Genomic DNA, 6000 nt, shown 5'->3' with positions numbered 1-6000 from the left:
CAGAGCTGTACGTTTTAATTTGTTTCCAAAACCCCGCAGTCAGGAGATGCTATATTGTATTTAGATAGAAGCTAGCGAGCTAACTCCCTGCTAACTTCTAACTCCGTTAAATGTCATAAATTCCGTTTTCATGGATGCCTGGATGTTAAACTCAATTGTTACACCTGGTAGAGCAGAACGCTGATCATTTTATTAAAGATGAAAGACTTTAGACAGTTTTTCAACTCTCAGTAATGCCATAGTGATCGTTTGATATATGGACCTGCAGCGGAGTTTAGGCCCAGACACGGCTAGTGACGTCAGACTGAACAACCGGATTAATCCAATACAGTGACATTATGGCATCATTGTGATGCCCTGGGGTGTTTTTGTATAGTTTTGTACAGCTCTCTTTATGCCCTTTTCATATGATATAGATTTTTTTTTTCAAGGTTAACTTTGATTCAGGTTTTTACAATGAAGGTCAAGGTCAAAAGCTTCGCCAACCTGGGTACTCATGTCCACCAAAGCCTACTATATTGTTGTGAACTGATCAATAGAAAACTGTGGGTAATAAAAGGTTGTTACTGATTTTCATATTTGCCGTGACCGTGGCCCGATTTTCATCCAAATTAAATCCCTTCGAGCTGTTTTGGTACCTACCTTCACACAAACTTTAGATTGTTAACAACAGACAAATGAAACGGATTATATATCAAAACGATGAGGTCAGGCAGGAATCTCTGCAGAATATGATGTTTGCAGATGACGTTGTAAGAGTAGGGAGCAGGCGGAAGTCAGAATAGAAAATTGAGCACAGAACCATCCAAAGCAGCTAACAGTGCACAAGATGGGTGAAGAAGAGAGTGCGGGCAAGGTGGAGTGGCTGGAGACGAGTTTCAGGGGTGATTTGTGACAGAATCATAGCAGCAAGAGTGAATGGAAAGGTTTAGGATGGTGGTGAGACCTGCTGTGATGTTTGGCTTGGAGACGAAGTGGGGGAGGCCAACCTGGAGATGTTATGATTTTTCAGAGGGACAGCTCAGGCCGGAGATAAAGTCAGAGAGACGAGGCTGAGAAGGTTTGAACATGTGCAGAGGATGGAGAGTGAAGATAGTGGATAGCTGGAACTGCCAGGCAGGAGGAAAAGAGGATGACCACAGAGAGGATTCATGGATGTATTGATGGATTGTGTGACCCCAAAAGGAGCAGCTAATAGATGAAGATTGTGTGCCAATTAAATCAGAATCAGAATCAGAAGGAAATTAGGGTTACAGCAGGCAGCACGCTAATGGCGCATGCGCACTTACAAAGGAACCACTTCCCCTGCCAGTGGCGGACCCCCTCAGACATCGGTGCGTTGGTGGTTCTCTGTGTCCGGGGATGGGCGTCCAGGTACACACCGGCTCACTCCTTGGCGGCCGCTTATCGGGGCCTGGAGCCTGGGGCTCGCTCGGGCCACTTCGGAGGTGGGGTGCCCCCGGCCTCTCGGCCTGGGGCTCGGTCACTCAGGCACGGCTGGCTGCCGGCGGAGCTCACGGGCGCGTCACTGCAACTCCCCCTGGCTTCTGCTCCGCGGCTGCTGAGTGAGCCCTCATCTGGGACTCTCCTCAGCTCTTTCTGGGACAGTGGCGCGGCTGCCCCTCTGTTGGTCTTCCTTGGTCTCTTGTGTTCTGGGGGCCTCTGGATGTCTGGAGTTTTGATCTCCTCCATACCTGCTTCATGCCCTGGAGGATGGGGCTGTGGCCCCCCCCACACCCTCTAGCAGATCATTGCATGAAGGAACCTTTTAAAAAAACAAGCGCGTCCATGCTCACAGGTGTACACACGGGTGATCACACCCACAAACTACACCCTTTTTGGCTCCTACCTCAAAGCACACTGTGTTCTGTTGATCTTATGTGCTGCACAATAATGTTTAATATTTAGTATTTACTGTCATATTCCCATATATCATTGTGATGTTGTTTATTCTATTACTCTTGTTCTCTTCTGCTTGTTTTCTTTTTTCTTTCTCAACAGGTGATCCAGGTGATCGATAGATGCATTTTTTTTTCTTTCTCTGCTCATTCTGTTGGTTTTTGTTTTTTGCCCTTCTCCCCCGTCCCTCTTCTCAGCTGTTTTTCTTTCCCTCTTTCTTTCTCCCCTTCTTTCCCCCAGTCAAGTCTGTCCCGTATTCAGTAAATGAAAATAAAATAAACAATAAAAGGTGAATCAAATGGAGGAGAAAAAAAACTCCACTCAGACTGAGCTCCTAGTGGGAGAACAGTTTGATAACAGAAAAAACACCTCAGCACAAAAGCACATGACTATCAATACACTATAGAAACACAAGACAAGCAACAGGGGCGGGTAAAGGGTAAGAGAGCCGCTGTAGACAGCGCATCTGGTCCTGCAGCGTGTCTGCGCTGGTCCAGTCGACTGCCATCTTCCCTGGTAGGGCACAAGCGTCGAAGGCGTTTGGAAAGGGAGGGGGGATCAGTGTGTGCATATCAGTGTATGTGTGTGTCCAGAGTTCAGCTGAGACAGTGTCCTTCGCCCGCCAGGCTAAGTAAACAGTCTTCCAGCCAACCCAGGTGGCCTTGCATGGAATGGGGGGGGGAACAGTATAAACACAGTCGTTATCTGGGTGTTTTGTTCAGCTCCAGCCTTGAGGCCGCAGCTGGCATTAATGAAAATCATTAACCTTTCCCTTTAGTTAAAAGCTTTGCAGATTTGATAGTTTTTGTGGTTCTGATGCTGCTATAATCCAGAAGTCAGTGTTTTAAAAATCTCCATCAAAATCATTTTCATGCTGAAGGCTGAAAACCCCAACAGGAAGTTTGAATCTGTTTTAACCTCCTGCGATCTGGTGTCCACATATGTGGACATGACATTTTGGGTTGTCAAACCAAAATACTAAATTTTGCTTAACAAGGGCCTGATATCCACTTACAAGGACACTGCCACTGTTCTTTCGAAACTTAAAGCGAATGTCCTCGTATGTGGATCTCATTTTTCTCGGAAACAAAAATCAGGTAAAAAAGAAAAAAATTCTTTTACATTCATCAGGTCCCAATCAGCCCAAACAGCAAAGAGAAAATAAAAATGCATGCTATGAAAGAGCTCGGGTCTTGGGAGGTTAAATAATGCAGAAGCTGATTCTGGGGTCAGGAACAAAATCAAAAAAAGATAATCCATCCAGTTTTTGCAGGTGATTTTTAATTTCAGTGCAGCATCAAGTCAACACACAGTGAGATATAATGATAAAGAAAAGCGTCTGCGTTAAGCCCTACACTAGATCGTTTTCATATGAAGGTCAAAGACTAAACATCTCAAACATGTCCCTTACTTCCTTAATGATTCAGTTTTCCATTCACTAGTTTATTTATCCAGCTCACTGACACGAATGGCTTGATGAAGTTTATTGTTCGTTTTCAGCAGTTTTCCATGCACCACATTTACAATGATATATTCCACCAAGCTGCAGTGTCACAGAGTTTAAGTAAGATTAGAATAAACATTATATCCTTTATGTCTACTTCATACACAAGGGGACCCGGGGGACCCTCTGACGATGCGTTTCAGCACAATCTGGAGGAGCAGTGAGCAAACGTGGAGGGAAGCTGATGATAAAAATCAATGCGCTGGAGGTCGTTGGGGTGACGGGGAAATGCTTTCCTCCCCTCTGTGTGGTGCTTTGGAGAAGCAGAAGAGGCCTCGGTTCCCACAGCAAGAAACCAAACCACCACCTCTGTAGTGTGTCTGCACAGGCTTACACTGCAGTGCATGCCAAAATAATAAATGATCTTATTCATCCAGTAAAAAAAAACAAAAGAAATGTACAACTGTTCATGACACCAAGCATGTGTCTTCTGCAACACTTCTGGAAATTTAGGTGTTTTGTTTTTGTTGTAATAAATGGTACTGAAGATTACACCAGTATCTTCTCTAAGGACCTAAAAACCTAAACCATAAATAAATAAATAAATACATACATACATTAAATCAAGAATAAATAAAAATTAACAATAAAGATTTAAGGAACTTGGAAAGAAAGCGATTACCATGACTTAAAGGCTAAAGCTTTTCTGTAGCTCAAATTCCTTAAAATGTCCATAAATATGAGTTTGGTTATTGAGTTTTTTACCTGTTGATATGAACACTAACATTTCTGGACAGTGGTTAACCTTTACTTTCAGGTTATCTCCTGTTGTGTGTGAGCTAAAGGGCAAAAACGCCTCCTCAGGGAGTGTTTGTGGTTCTCGTCCTCCTTTTAAAGGCCTCCTCCGGGCCTTTAAAATCAGCTGAAAGTGGGCGTGCCTGAGGGTGACGGGGAGGATGCTGACTGCACAGAGGTTTAAGGCCTCAGAGGTGATGAGCTGCGAGGTGGTGAAAGCTGTTCTGAATCGGTGAGGTATATTTGACTCGGGGACGTGGGCTGGGGATTTAAGCGTCTTCAGAGCGGTGTAACAAACATACAACTACTGTAAGTGCACACTATAAACTGCAGCTTGCGTGGTTACAGTCAGTGCCAGACAAATACACAACACGCTGTCTCAATATCCCCCCGCCCGCACATTAAATTACAAGACATGTAGCATTTTCCCCCCAGAAGGGTCGCATTTTTTCCTCGTGTTTGATTGTTGCTAGTCCTCAAATCGGTCCATCGGTCCAGTGATGAGCGGCAGAGAAACAACAGCTAAAGGCTACGGGTCGACAGCGGGTTCATCGTTTCAGTTTCTGATGGTTTCTCCTGCGTCAGGATGGAAGGAAATCTACAGCAGAGCAGGTCAGAGGTGGGATAAACACACGGGAACCCACAACCACGGCCATAAAACAGCTCGGCAAGCTGAGGATGCTACACACAGATTCACACAACAGCATCAGTCTCACGGCTCTCCTCCAGATCATCTGCTACAGAGCCGCTTCCTGTCCCCACTGTGACCGCCTCAAACATCTATTTACAACGGTTTCAAGAGCAGAGATGACAGATTAAAGCGGGCGAGTTATGTTTGGCGGCAGTGCAGCTGGGAAATACTGGATTCAGGCGTGGAGGGGAAGTAGCTCCAAGTTTTACAGCACAAAGTTAGAATTTATTTGGGTTTTAGACGAATAAACTGTGACCTAAACTTCACTCTGTAACATAATATTCACATATATATAAATATATCACATTACCTGCATGATTAGGTCAAACTGTGTTGTGTTTCTCAGAGCTGTAATTGCCCACCTGCACTGCCCTAAAATGTGGCCAGAAGCTTAACAGTGATGCGTGTGTGTGGTTTGGTAATACAGATGAGAAATCAGGTGTTCAGCAGTCGTTTCCTGTGGAGATGATGACTGTTGTTCTGGTCTCTTGGTCTGTTTCTCCTGGCTCCTGTTTTTAGCTGCCGGCCTCCTGAAAAAGGTCCTAAAAGAGAGATAAGAGACATTTAAGAACTTCAGTATGGCAAATACTAAATATAAATACATAAATACTTTATGTATTTATATTTATATTTATATTGTTTTTCCCTGTCCGTAAGTAAAGTTTTGGGTTCAACATAACCAAAAGCCGGATTCTTTTGGTTCAACAAGCACATATTAAACCCAACACTTTAAAACAAATGCATGTTATTTTCATACAGAAGAAAGCAGGCAGGACAATGGTGTGTTTCACTGTATTTACAAGCATGAGATTCAGGTCCTGCAGTGTCTTCTTAGCTCAAAAGTCATATCATGGTGCTTTTCGTACAGTCCCTTTTTCCTGTACTGTTATCACAATTGCATAAAAAGTGTGTAAGAGACCTTTATTAAAACGTCTAATCAACAGATTTAAATGTCAGTCTCATCCACCACCTGTTCATCTTACAACAGAGACAAAACTGTTTAATTAAGAACAAAAACTGAAGCCGTTTGTCTGCAGATAAACTGCTGGTTTAATCTGTCATATTTTTACACTTGTCAGATTCCTTGTAAACTTTGCTGCAGGCTGACAGCAGCCATCCTCTGTCTGTTTAGCAGAGACACCTGCAGCATGCAGGGAGGAGCCTGAAGGCT

The 6000-nt window shown here is 43.9% G+C and overlaps 1 protein-coding gene across 10 annotated transcripts in view; it reads right to left on the bottom strand.

Annotated features, from left to right (window-relative positions):
• Nucleotides 1–3162: 3162 nt before the first annotated feature.
• map7d2b (MAP7 domain containing 2b) overlaps nucleotides 3163–6000 on the bottom strand; it is a 33616-nt gene continuing 30778 nt past the window's right edge. For all 10 annotated transcript variants that reach the window (XM_082546312.1, XM_082546310.1, XM_082546313.1 and 7 more), the window contains one exon: nucleotides 3163–5371. The gene's annotated coding sequence lies outside the window, so the exon portion shown is untranslated. The remainder of the gene's footprint in view (nucleotides 5372–6000) is intronic.

This window comes from Aulonocara stuartgranti (assembly GCF_965226115.1).
Source record: "Aulonocara stuartgranti genome assembly, chromosome: 9".
Classification (NCBI taxonomy): domain Eukaryota; kingdom Metazoa; phylum Chordata; class Actinopteri; order Cichliformes; family Cichlidae; genus Aulonocara; species Aulonocara stuartgranti.
The sequence above is the reverse complement of the archived record's forward strand: the minus strand, read 5'-3'. Positions and strand labels throughout refer to the sequence as shown.